The sequence below is a fragment of the Mauremys reevesii genome, linkage group 12 (genome assembly GCF_016161935.1).
Source record: "Mauremys reevesii isolate NIE-2019 linkage group 12, ASM1616193v1, whole genome shotgun sequence".
Lineage (NCBI taxonomy): Eukaryota > Metazoa > Chordata > Testudines > Geoemydidae > Mauremys > Mauremys reevesii.
Window position 1 is genome coordinate 5,014,281 of NC_052634.1, and position 13,379 is coordinate 5,027,659.

At 47.9% G+C, this 13,379-nt stretch overlaps 1 protein-coding gene across 11 annotated transcripts in view; it reads left to right on the plus strand.

Moving 5' to 3' along the window:
- Nucleotides 1–1,490: 1,490 nt before the first annotated feature.
- The window catches only part of LOC120375811, a 371,245-nt gene continuing 359,356 nt past the window's right edge, over nucleotides 1,491–13,379 (plus strand). For 5 of the 11 annotated variants that reach the window (XR_005586801.1, XR_005586799.1, XR_005586800.1 and 2 more), the window contains exons 1-2: nucleotides 1,491–2,225; nucleotides 6,825–6,973. The gene's annotated coding sequence lies outside the window, so the exon portion shown is untranslated. Of the gene's footprint in view, nucleotides 2,226–6,824; nucleotides 6,974–7,113; nucleotides 7,161–13,379 lie in introns of all 11 variants that reach the window. The other 6 variants (XR_005586810.1, XR_005586811.1, XR_005586798.1 and 3 more) reach the window with 5 other exon arrangements.

Below are 13,379 nucleotides of genomic sequence, written 5' to 3' on the forward strand. Positions count from 1 at the left end.
GAAAGGAAGGATTCTATCCCCATTTGATGGATGGAGAACCCGAGGCATGGAAAGATGAAGTGTCTATCCCAAGGTCATATGGTGAGTCTGTAGCAGAGCTGGGAAGTGGACTTGGTTCTCTTAAATTCTAACCAGTGCCCTAACCATGAGACCATTACACTTCCTCAGTGTACCAGGACTGGGAATTTGCCTCTGTCTTCCCAGGCAGGGTCAGGGCACCAGAGCGGAGACTCTGGCCCTTCCCCTCTTTGGGTAGTCTGTGATTTTATGAAAGGCCCTTCTCAGTCCTCAGGTCCCAGGTCGTGGATTCTGATTGATACTTCTTCTTCTTGCTGATTTATTTGCTGATGATAGAAACCTCCAGCAACTCTCTAGCCATCATGTGAAAAGTGTAAGTGGATCCATGAACACTGAACTCTTTATACACCAACTTCTTAATTGTGACTCAAAATTAGACACAGACACCTTCCACTGGAAAGTGTAAAACTCTTGCAAATTGCAACATTTCCTGTGACCCAGCTGTGTCTGCTCCTGTCAGAGTCTCTATTCAAAGCCCCTTTACTGAGAGGAGTAAGGTTTGCCCCTTGGTCTGGCTGGGCATGGGTTTTTGTTTGTTTGTTTCAGGGCTGGGAAGGGGAATGGAGTGAATTTGAAGGCGGTGGAAGGTGACAGAGTATCATCATCCTAATAATTATTACTATTACTGTAATGCTGAGGAGCCCTAGTCTGAGATCAGGACCCCAGTGTGATAGGTACTGTGCAGACACACAGGGGCGGCTCTAGGCATTTCGCCGCCCCAAGCACAGCAGGCAGGCTGCATTTGGCGGCTTGCCTGCTGGAGGTCCGCTGGTCCCACGGCTTCGGCGGACCTCCCGCAGCCGTGCGACCAGCGGACCCTCCGCAGGCACGCCTGCGGGAGGTCCACCGAAGCCGTGGGATCAGCGGACCTCCCGCAGGCAAGCCACCGAAGGCACCCTGCCTGCTGCCCCTGCGGCGCCGGCAGAGCGCCCCCCGCAGCTGGCCGCCCCAAGCACGCGCTTGGCGTGCTGGGGCCTGGAGCCGCCCCTGCAGACACAGAAGAAAAAGATGGTCCCTGCACCAGAGAGCCTATGGTCTAGCTAATAATGAACAGATGCTTCATAAATAGCAGCAGGGCAAACTCCCCTCACCAAATATATACCAGCCCTGACCCATAGACAAAAATCTTGTGGTAAAAGGCCTGTCCAGTCCTATGGTGCATTCACTCATTGGTTTCTTTAATGAAATCTCCAGCAGCAGGACCAATGAGTGATAATTGCAAGGATACACTTGGTCATCCAGCCTCTAAGTGAACTGAGGCCTGCCAAGTCACTCCACATTAACTAACAAACAGCCATCAGATTGCTACAGCATGGGGCTGCTACTGCCTGAGGCCGGTTTGACCATGCTGCATACAGCTGAAAGCTTTATATCCCATTTCCTATCTCCTGGGCCCTCCAGTCCGGCCCACAACCAGGGCCGGATTACAGCTGGCAACTAAAGATGAAAGACTCCCAATATTCCATTTCCAGCACCCTGAGTCCATCCCAGCCCTCCTTCTCCTCAATCACTCTTTCGTGTGCACTGGTGTGCCTGTCTGAGTTAAAAGTGCAGCTGGAAAGGTTGTTGCTTCTCTGCTTTTAGATGCTTTTTCCCTTTTATGCTTTAGCAAAGAAAATAGATTGCTTCAAAGGGACAGGAAGAAAACTGTGTATCACCTAGGGTAAATATTGAGTGTGAGGTGCTGCTAATTAGCCACACAAAGTCCATTAGCATTAATGGGATCTGTCTGTGTGGTTAATTCCCTCTGCAGTGCTCAGGCTGAATATTTAGCCCTTTGTCCTTACTGAGGACAGGTGCATTTTGTATTCTTGTTTATAGCAAGTCTAATCTAGCTCTCTGTCACTGTAGTATTTCTACAGAGAATTTTGAAAGAGTGCTTCAGACCCAAACCAGTGTGAGAGTCTCTATCCCACAAAGCATCATGCACCCAGTTTATCTCATGGTTACATGGGAAATGCAACCCTAGGGGAGGCAATGGAAGAGAAGATAGATTAGTCCTTCATAAAACTCTCTTTCTCCATGACATACTGCCCACTTCCCAGTCCTGGGTTCTATCCCCTCTCCCCCTCATGCAGCTGCAGCTGATGACTTTCTGAGCACCTCAGGCAGTGCAAGGAGCATAGGAAAAGTGACAAGGAAGAAAGGTAAGTTGTGTTTTCAAGGATTCTGTTTCCAAATGCATTTGTGTCCCCTGAGATTCAGTACCTTCCTTCAGCCGACATTTCTGTCTTTACCATGGTGCTTTACTGCATTCCAACTGTATGGAGAAGTACAGTGTGGGAATAGTGTTTGGGACACACAGACTGAGAATGCTGGTCTGAGATGAACAGACTGGACATATTTTCACTGCTTATAACACATTTGTCTATAGTCCTTTCAGAAACCAAACTACTTAGCTCACTCTTCTAACACAATCCACACATTCAGCCAAATTCACAGCTGGTATAACTCTATTGATTTTGTTGCCAGCAGAGAAATAGGCCCAAAAACATACCTTAGTAGCATGGCCCATGTAAGCCAATTAATTGCTTCATGTCAATGCACAACATTAGGAGTCCTGAGTCTTGCCAAAGAAAGGGCTATTCTCCTTCCATCCATTGTATTATAGCAGTGAGACAGAGCATCATTCATGAAAATACAGGGGCTGGGGAGAGAAGGCGTTTCTTTGCTTTTGCCAGGCTAGTATGACCCATGCCACTTGAATGCTACTGCTTTTTCTTCTTGCACTGAACAGATTCAGTGCTGTTTTTCCTAATGCTCTCTGTGCAGCTTGAATTGTTTAATGTTTTTAGCACTAAGTAATACACAAGATCATCTAACAAAGAAAGTAATTAGAAGAAAATCAATACTTTCAACACCTAACGGGAACCTACAAATGCAGGGAGTGTATGTTGGGTGATATTTATTGTCTTTGAATTTTTTGGTGTGTGCCTGAGAGACATTTGTTGCCAGAGATTTCCAATTAACCGGGGGTTGCTTGACATTGTGTGTTGTACTGTTGTTATACACTAGGGATCCTGTCAGCCTTTGCCTATGAGGGGCAGCTTGGTTCAGTGACTTAGGGCATTGGGAATTGGGAAACATAGGTCTATTATCAGCTCGCCACTGATATATGGTGTGACCTTGGTCAAGTCTCTTCCCCTCTCTGTACCTCTCTTTCCCATCCCACCTTTTGTCTGCGTTGGCTATATAGACTGTAAGCTCTTCAGCACAGGGACTGTCTCTTACTGTGTGTATGTACAGCACCTAGCACAATGGGACCTAACAATGTGTGGAATATCAGGATAAATATCCTGAGAGTGAGATCTTCTAATCTAGACTCCTCAGGAAGCCTTTTGAGATGTTAATATGAGCTTGGTCCTGCCCTTGGACCCCTCTAAGGTAGTTCTGGCCGGGGACCCCTCACGGACACAGGTTTGCTCCCAGGCCCCTGCTCTCTCTTTACCATGCAGCTGTTACCTTGAGCATCTCTGCCTGTTCTCTTGTGTGGAGCTGCATTCCGTGACTCCGGTGGGAGGCATGTCCTTGTTCACGAGTCAGGAACTGCTGGGCTGAGAACACATTCGCACAGGACACGGGGCAGAGTCCCGGCCTTAGAACCATGGTGCTTTGCATGCGTTCACTAGTGCTGTGTAGCCTCGGCACTAGAGATGCATCCACTAGTGCAGCTTTCATGACAGTGATTTACGGGGATGACCGAATGGGGAGTGGTGCTATCCTGGTGACTGATTAATTAGGATCATGCTTTGTGAAGCCATTGCCAACTTCCTTGTCTTTGCTCACTCACGACTGTAAACTGGGGTGGAGGGTGTGGGGGATGGGATGAACCCCCCCAGGTGATTTCACTTGCTTTGCCCTATAAAACGTGTGCTCTGCAGGCAGCAGAGGTGAAAAGTGTGACCCAGATGCAACTGGCAAAAACTTCACCTTGTGGGATAAATCATTATTCATTCCTTTGGTAGCCATGGTAATTACATTAATCATGGTGGATTCCGGTGGTGCCCGCTTTGTAATTCCCATTGCTGTTGAGCATTAGTCCACTTAGTGCCCATTTACTGTAGTGTTTCCAAGCAATCAGAATTCTTGTCTTCCATGTACAAGGTCACGGGTTAGCACACATTGCTGCGTAAGAAAGGGCCACCAGGGGCACTAGCATCCTGCTTTCTCCTGGGATCTCTGCCTTTCTCATCACAGGGAAGGGAGAACAACCCCCCATCTCAGGTCATTGTAGAGCATGTGGCATAGGCTGCTGCGGTTTATCAAGGTGAAATACAGGTTCTCAACCCTGTCCATCTAGCTGAGGTGAAACCCTGGTACCAGTTCAAAGCTCCTCCTCCTGACGCTCCTGGGAAAGTGGGATTCCAAAGCAAAGTGGGAAGCTGCCTGTGGCTGATTTGCAAATCGTTAGCCAGAGCGCTATTCCCAGCTCACATCCTGCCTCTTAGACATCTGATCTGTGTGGGTGCAGGCTAGAAGACCTAGCTGAGATGGTGAGATAGAACTGCAGTTCTCCTTCCCCAGCCTCTGTCTGCCAGCTCAATTGAACTATAGTCATGGGCACCTAATGTTTTTCAGCCACAGGTTTGACCCTCTGGGCCTATGTCTCCAAGAACAGCGTCCTCACCCACGGTGTCTCCCACCGCATACATTCCCAGCCGCTCAGCAGCAACTTGGGCTGTCGCTGTCCTGGGCATGCCGGGTTATCCCAGCTCCAAAAAATCTGCAAAGCTGCTACATTTGCCTCTGTCAAACCTCTCCTTTCCATTCACTTCTGCTGTGATACCTGCAAAACACTCGGCAATGGCTGGCAGCTGATGAGCTCTGACTGGTACTTCTGTGCTAAAATCATCTTCATGGCTCACTGTTACCTGGTCTCCCAGCATCTGTTTGTTGCATCTACCTGTTGTCTCTGGTGGGCTGTAAGCTCTTGGGGATGGGGCCTTCTTTTTGAACGGGGGGCCCTGGTATCGCTCACTAGGGTTTATAGACACCGCTGTGGAACAATGCTGGCTAATTATTGTTCTCTCTTTTCCAAAAATGATTGGTATTGTAATAGCATCACTGTGTGAGGCCCTGCAGATACATATGGTAAGAGACAGCACCTGCCCTGAAAAGCTCCCAGCCAAATAGACGAAGACAAAGGGTGGGAGAAGTGAAGCATTATTATCCCCACTTTACAGATGGGGAGCTGGAGGCATGGGTGACTTGCTCAAAGTCACCCAGGGAATCTGGAGCAGAGCAAGGAACTGAAACCCAATCTCCTGAATCCCAATCCAGGGCCTGAATCAGAAGGCTATCCTTCCTCTCTTTTATGGTAATGCTCAGAGGCCACAATCGGTATTCGGGCCCCATTGTGCTAGTGTTATACAAACACGTGGTAAGTGACAGTAATCGCCGAATGTGCTCTCCAACACAACCCCAGTCCCTCGGTCTACGTACACAGCTCCCATTGGCGGCAGGGTTAATGGGGTCTCCAGGCAGTGCTAGAGTTCTCTTCTCTCTCCTACCTATCCTTTTAGCTCTACCAATGGGACAGTCTTGGGACCAGCTGTGGGTCACTCATTGGGACAACACAGCAGTAGGGCAAGCCTCCTCCGTACGTATGCCCCCCTAAATGGGACACCCGGTACTGGTGAAAGGAGAGTTCAGGCTAGCTGACCCATCCAGCCCTGAGCAGGCTGCCAGCAATAGTCCCAGCAGTGACCATGACTTCATGTGGGTGCCTTTCAGCTACGACTTAAGTGTCTTTCACCTGCCAAGTGCCTTGCTAACATGGCAAAGCATTAATAGGTGCCGGGGAGTAGGATGTCCCCTGGGATCCCAGCTCAACAGCTCTTCTGGGGAAGCACTTGTGGGAAGATCTGGAAAGGTTTCAGAGCTAGAAAACCCAATACCATGTCAGGGTGGTCGGAGTTCAGTGCTGAGTGAGGAGAGGTAATCACTCTACTATTTAATATTTCTAGCACTGCCTGGCAATATTGTCTCATAAAGTGGTTCTAATTTCTTCTCAATGAACTTGATGTGACAGGACAGCACACCCTTGAGTGACATAGTTAAGTTGACCAAACCCCTGGTGTAGACAGCACTAGGTTGATGGAAGGATTCTTCCTTTGACCTGGCTACTGCTGTACGGGGAGCAGGATTGCCAACGCAGATGGGAGACCCCTCCCATTGCTGTTGTGAATGTCTACACTGAAGCCTACAGGAATGTAGCTGTGACGTTTGAAATGTAGACACACCCTAAAAGCCTACTGCCCGACTTCCTCTTCTCAAATTCCTCCTGCCTCCAAAGCTGAAGCTGGCTTCTGCGTGGCTGATCGGGTGGCAGCTGGTGGACGAAGGCAACATGGCCCTGCTCAGGGAAGTAGTAGGATCATCACTACTCGGGTGTTAGAGCAGTCTGGAAAATGTCTCCTGCTTGCCTGTGAGCAGCAAACGTGTCGCTCTGCTAAAGGATGAGGGTGCTGTCCCAGAGCCTGGTGAGGCCTGGCAGCATGGCTGTGTGTGCAGTTGGGGCTGACAGTTCTATGCCTGTGATTTATCCATTCCCAAGTGCACTGGGGTGACCTATGTCATTCTTTTATAAACATGGCAATTTAGAAATATTCAAATGCACAGAGATCTGCACCTACAACCCTGAAAGGGGGCGCGTGGAAGCAGATGTATGTCTTGCCCTAAGCAAGGGCTGAAAATGCAGAGCTTTCATTAAGATCTCTGAATAATTAGCTGCACTTTCATTTCAGGTTCCCTCCTGCTTAGGAGGTAACACACAGAACCCGCTTGCCATCCAAATGTCACAGGCCTATGAGAGGCAGGGGACTCCCTAATGACAGCGCTGACAAAGACACAGATGTTGGAGAAGTGTCGGTGCTGTGTCGGAATGGGGAACAAGGTGAGCGAAATGTCAGGGAGAAGCGAAGACACGGTTTTGTTTTGTTTTTCAGTGGGAGCAGCCCTGGAGAGTGAATGGGGGGGGGTGTCAAAAACCCCAGCGAGACTTGTGCACAGTTTCTCTGCTTTCTCGCTCTCCAGTTCTCCCTGAGGCACCAGAGTGATGGAGCAGAGTTGAATGTGCCGTGGTATGCAGAATACATTTGAATCACCAAGCACCGTATAAGCCTTCCCACATTAAGCACTGCTCCCACCCCCTCCCTGCATCCACATAAGGACAAAACCCGCCATCAGGAATACGGTCGCTGCCACAACGAGGTTGGAGGGGAAGGGGTTGTTCTCACATCAGTGCACATGCACCTGCCATGAATGTTAATGATCGTTACATGCACAGCTGACAGGATGCAACCTGCTGGGGTTGGGAACAGAGGACTGTGCAATTTTATGGAGCTGATTTGCAGAAGGGCTTAGCATCACCAATTCCAACTGAACTCCATGGGAGCTGCTGGTGTCCAATCAGTTCCATAAAAATCAGGCCCCAGGTGTATTACTACTATGGGAACCTATTTAGCCATTGGAATAGACCAGATTGCCCTGGATTTTGAGTATTAAAAAAAAACTTTCTAGGGGAAGATACCCCATAACCCGTCCTCCTAAATAGTCTTCACCTCTTTCCACTTCACATTAAACTGTGCTATGTTAACATACGCTCTGTGTAGATTTCAGAGGAAAAGCATGACCATCTCCAGCAAAATGCAGCTTGATGTGTTTGTTTGCCAAATGGTGTTTGCTTCTCTGCTGAGATGTGGTTACGAGAAAGCTATTCTGTTTAAATAGGAAAAGAATAGAGCAAGCTGGAAAAAGGCATTTCCATTCCATAGGAAAATCCAACATTTTGAAATTTTATTTGTTTGTTCCAAATTGGAATGGAAAAAAAATCTACATTTCAAAATTTCCCATAGAACCAAAATTCTGAACTTTTTTTTTTTGGATTCGGGACCACTGAAACATTTCATTTAGGTAATGTCAAAACATTACATTGTAAAATATTGACAATATATAAATATAAACGTATGCTATAACATTAAACTTAATCTTTTAATATAATGTAACCGTTTGAGTTGAAACACGTTTTTACCTTATCAAAACCTGTTTTGACATTATTGAAACAAGAAAGACAACATTATTCATTTCAACATTTTTCCTTGCTCTGATTTAAAGGAAGCTGCGTTTTCCGAGGAACAAAGGTTCTATTGAACAATCTTTCAACCAGCTCTCGAAAACAAATGAATAGACTCTCCTGCCCACCTCTCTGAGCAAACACATCCTCATGTGGTTATGGCAGGCTAAGAGAGAAAGAGTTTGTGAAGGTACCTGTGCTACAGTATTGGCAGCACATTCGTGTCTGAGGAGCACATTCCAGCTGTGTGCTGGGTCCCTTTTCAGAACCAGGTGCCAGTGACTGGGAAGAGATTTCCTTTCAAAATCACATTGTGTAAAATACATTTTTTTTTTCAGAGCAGAGTTGCTTAAAACCACTTTTTTGCTTAATGTAGCAGATGGCCCAGTGTAAGGTGCTACACAGACACAGCTGCATGTGGCACTATGACAGAGGAACTTTGTAAATATCTCACTGCGTGCATTTGCAGAAAGCTGGAATGAAACCCATTTTCAAACTTTCCCCTCTTCCCCCCCCTCCCCCCGGGAATGCGACTTGCTTGTCCCTCAGCACCCAAAGATGAGACAAGCTGCCTCCTTGATCTGTGAAGCTTTCTAACAGTGGAGGTCAGGGAAATCTGCTTGCCAGAAACATGGTTAAGGGAAGTGTCCATTAATCTGAGATCCTGCTGTGCTGGAGCCGTGTAAGCATGTGCTGGCCACATGCTCTCTTTTCACAGTAGAGGCATTGGAATTTATGTGCCAGATGGGTCACTAGAGACCAGTCGGGGCTGTATGAGTGTTGGTGGTTCCCTGTGATCAACATCCTCTAGTTCTGGGGGACCCAGACCCCACCTTTCCCTTCTTTACGCACTTGGTTCCTCCAAGACCTCATGTCACAGTGTCCTTCCTGGGGCTGAGAAGGACAGAAAATGAATTGAGGGAGCCCCAAACGCTAGGAAGCTACGTTAACAGTCGCTCCGTTCCCCTTTTCTGTTGGAGGTGGCTCAGAAGAACCAGTTACTCAGGGGTCAAACAGGTTTAGTGAACCCTAAATCCCCTATGGCAGTGCCATCCTTACTGTCAGTCAGCCACAGGGGTCACTGCAGAAAGACAAGATGTCCTGGACATGTAGCATATGCAGCATTTCATGGCTCTCTTAGCAGCTCATCCAGCCATTGCTTGAATCTGAGTCTCTGGTGTGCTAGGGAATGCTGCACCCCAAACTGAATCCAACCCCAGAAGCTGCCACCTATGGAAATACCGAAGCCAACTGCAGCCCTTTTGCTGACAGTCCTGCTGGTACACAGGACATATCTTAGATTTGTAAGCATTCATCTCAGTCCATCACTTCAGCTGCCCCATGTAAAAGCCAATCCTATTGCACATCTCTCTAAAAGAGCTTTCCCCAAGCTGTTCTGCAACTTCCTTAGCAAGCTGCAATGTGATTTTTCCTGGTGAACATTGTTTCTTCTTAATGGAGCTGTGTGCCCTGGCCGAATGGTGCATTAAACAATGTTTTCAGGCAGCTATTGGATTAGGCCACCAACAGGTATTGTAGCCATTTGAGATGAGAAACAATCATAGCAGGAACAAGGTTACCTAAAATTCCCATTAAACCGGGGCAAAGAAAAACACAGCACTTGAAATTGCTTTGCAATCTGCAGAATGTCAGACTAATCAATGTCGACTGAATGCTACTTCATTGTATGAATTCCTCTATCATATTTGTTTTAGACATGAGAGGGTAATTAATATTGATTTTGCTTCCTGACACAAAAAGTTTTCTTTATATTCATTGGATGGACTTCTTGTGTCTACTCCCCAAATTTAGGAGATTAAAATATAGAAATTGAGGATTGACTTTTCTCCAGGCAGCTGCAAAAAGCCCTCCCATAATCCCATTGTTAGGAAAGAAAACAGGGTTTATAAATTAGTACCAGGGGTTCACCCTGCCTGAGCTGGGGATTTGGGGACAGATTTTTAAAGGAATTTAGGTGCCTAAATATGCAGATAGGTGCTTAGTGGGAAGCTCAAAACCACTGAGGCACTTAACTCCCATTGCAGTCAATGGCAACCTGCCACAAGATGGGATGGCCCTTTAAGGGAATTGGGGTTAGCACCACCGCCCCTTCCTTCCCCCCCCCAGTCAGCTGCCTCCCAGATGGTGAGATAAAAGGCTAATATGCAGCTTGCTTAATGTGGAGAGCTGTAAGGTGGGCAGGGACAGACCTAGAAGGGGGTTTGCCATATCAGCTGGTGAGGGTCCTGGCTGGGGACGCCTACTGTGGAGGTGGTAGCAGAGGAAGCCGGCTGAGGCCGTAAGAGAAGCCAGGCAGCAGGACCTAGGTTATCTGGTCTGATTGACTTTGAATTGTGTTTGAACAATGAATTCATCCCTGGGAAAAGGGACTGAAATGCAGGGGAGTTTCATCAATGCGCTGGGCTAGTGATTTGGCCTATTGGCTTACTTGAGAGTGGGGAAACTGAGGCAGAGGCAAGGCCTGATGCTGAGTTTGGGGAGAGGCTGTTACAGAGCCTTTCAAAGGGATTTGGATCAAACCCGGAGGGAATATGCTTTTGGCAACATTTGGCCAGGTAAAATTTGAAGGAATTTCTTTTGCTCGTAGGGGATCTAGGTACAAGGTAGTGAGATGACCATGCTTGGATCCCTTTAGATCCAACTGGATTATAAACCACCAGGATCCTATTGCTTGCTAAGGTCCTGATCCAAAGCCTGTGGAACACCATGGGGTTTGGCTCAGGCCCCAAACCCAGCACAGAGACCCTGGGAGCATGCGCTGGTTCCTCTTTGGAATGACCCAGCAATAGAGTGGGTGGGCCATATTCTCTGTCCCTCTTTCCCTTTGCTGGATGCAGGAGTGGTTAAAGGTGCTTTTGTGCCTCCCCAATGCTGGCACAACGGGGAGCCTACACTCTGTACGTCATGGCACTGGTTGAGAACAGCCACATGCAGTGAGCTCAGCCATACCTCCTCCTCCTGCTACCTATGCTGCAGGCGGTGCCAATCCTGTTTTACCACCTTACAATGGAGATCTCCTCCGGGGGCATGTCCTGGCCTCTTCATGCTGTTATAGTGACATAAGAGAGCCACAGGGAAGAATCAGGACCAGTAACTGGAAAGAAATTAGGAGATCTCTTCTTGTTTGTGTGCAATTCCAAGGGGGCATCTTACTCACTGCTGCTGAAAGAAGATGCTTCACTCCCACCTATGCACATTCCCTTCCCTGCTGTGACCTACAGGGTTAACACAGCCTGAATAGCCATTTGATGGCACAGAAACATGATTAGCAAGAGAAACTTCTGCACTTTCTTAGTGTCATGATTCACATCCTAATGCCAAGGAGTTTTCTCACCTGGCAACACAGCCAGGTTGTGTGACCTGATTTCTAATTATGGATGTGAAGGTTGCTGGGAGCTCCTGTTGCCTCTACCAATATGTATCTGTGGAAGAAGAATTTCCTATGCTGCCTACTGAGGGGGATAAACACAGATCTCTGCTAGGCATTCATCCTCTAGATAGAAAAATGTGTGCTCGGTTCTTAAAGTGCAGCAGCAGAAAGGTCTTAGCTTTGCACTAAGAGGGTGTAATTGTCACCATAAAATGGTGCCCTGGGGTGGAAGTGATTGGGAAGATCCTAAGGTTCTAAGAAGATGAATTTTGCCTAGGACATCCTTTGGGATCCTATGTTCTCCTTTTCGTAACACAGAAGCAGAACCCATGACTCTAGCGTTTTGGTGGCCTGGGTCAGATGAACGCTGCTATCGTGGTGCTAAATCTGGCTCATTCATCCAGATCTATGGTTGCTTCCTTGAACATAAGGCAGGGGTGAAAGGAATATTAAATTCTTATCTGTATGGGGGCCTGACTCCAGGGGAGGCCTTGGGTGGAAAGGGCAGAGTTGGGGAGTCAGCCTCCCCCAGCCAGCCTATCCACGCTGCCTTGCCCACGCCACCTCGGGCTCCGGTGGTAATTTAAAAGGGCCTGGGGCTCTGGCAGCTGCTGTGGCAGTGCTTTAACATTGGCTGCATATGGGCCAGTACCGGCTTCTTACCAGTACACTGTACTGGCCCGTACCAGCCTACTTTTACCTCTGACATAAGGCCTGACTGTAACGGGGGATGGTGGTGTCCACTGGGCATTATCACCTTTCACAGGTTGGAACCTCGGTGGGCAGTGGGTTCACCTTGTGTTTGGATCCTTGCCAGTGATCCAGGGAGCGGATCAAGTTTTGTTCCCTCATTAGTGGTGCTGTGACCCTTCTCCACACCAGCCTCCAGTGGCTGGCTGAGTGCTACCCCTGCCAGGGAGTGGAGCCAGGAACCAAAGCCAGATTGTGCAGCTTCCCAAGCATGGAGCTTCCAGCCATCTACAGATTTCCAGTGAGTTTAGAATGGAACTCCTGATGAAGCAGCCTGTCATAACTTGCTGCCAGCTGCCTAATCTATAGAAGTTGTCAGAAGGAGATGAAATAAACTTCCTTGCTGCAGACTGTCCTGCCTCCCTTCATTGTAACTCAAGAGTGATGGATGATTTGGTACCTGTGATCTTCAAGAAGCAGCTGTAACTTTCAGAAGCTTAAATATGACCAGAGCCTGGAAATGCCACACAGTCCCACCCACAGAGCTGCTAGTAACTGATAATCTTAGCATCATGCAAAACATGGTACAAAGATGAACTGATTCAAGTCTCCAGAGAGGTAAGTGTTAGCCTCCTCAGCTGTGAAGTGGGGATAACATGATGCATAAATATGGCCATGTGGCAAGGCTAGTATTTTCAGAGGCAAAACGGAGCAATTGGGGTCTAACTCCCCTTGGTAAAGGGGCCCCTATCTCTTTGTTATTCTCCATCCAAGTCACGTGGCACAGTGGGATAAAAGCCTGCAGTGCCCCTCCATTATGTCTCATACTTCTGCTTAGGGACAACAGGACAGTGTGAAGAAATATTGATGACCATGAGTACAGATGACTGCAGTGCTGCTGTGATACAGAAAGAGCTGGAGGCTGGCGTGGAGATTTCTGGGCTGGAGCTATGCAGGCTGACACTGGAGAGCTGGGATGTGGGAATCACCAGACCTTGATAGACCTGACTGGGGGATTAGCAGAAACCTAGGGGGAAACAAAGGCTGAGGGCTGAAGGCAAAAGAAAAACAGGAAGCAGAGTAGACTGTAGCTTATCCCTCGCTTCGTTGATCACTGCCAGAGAGCATTGCATGTACAACAGAATG